Source organism: Bison bison, unplaced genomic scaffold (genome assembly GCF_000754665.1).
Source record: "Bison bison bison isolate TAMUID 2011002044 unplaced genomic scaffold, Bison_UMD1.0 scf7180017864472, whole genome shotgun sequence".
NCBI classification, from domain to species: Eukaryota; Metazoa; Chordata; class Mammalia; order Artiodactyla; family Bovidae; genus Bison; species Bison bison.
This window is the reverse complement of record NW_011495033.1, coordinates 14,600,643-14,600,879: the sequence shown is the minus strand read 5'-3', so window position 1 is coordinate 14,600,879 and position 237 is coordinate 14,600,643. Positions and strand designations below refer to the sequence as shown.

Sequence of the window (237 nt, the reverse complement as noted above, 5' to 3'; positions counted from 1 at the left end):
CAGAGGGTGGTGTGGGAAGGGCCTAGGAGCGGCCCCTTCCCAGGCGGTGGGGAGGAGGGCCCAAGCGTCTCACCAGCCCTCTCGGGGAGGCAGGCAGTGTTTGTGAGCCTCCTGTGTATTTTCCAAAGGAAGTTGCTGCTGGTCCCTGAGCCCTGGCTAGGTGGGGGTGAGAAAGGGTCACCCAGGTAACAGCTGACCCAGGCAAGGGCGGGGACCCTCAACTCTGCCCCTGCCAGA

General features: G+C 64.6%; 1 protein-coding gene across 1 annotated transcript in view; it reads right to left on the bottom strand.

Moving 5' to 3' along the window:
• The window catches only part of SEPT4 (septin 4), a 12,471-nt gene that overhangs the window by 11,488 nt on the left and 746 nt on the right, over positions 1-237 (bottom strand). The gene's annotated exons all lie outside the window — the stretch shown is intronic.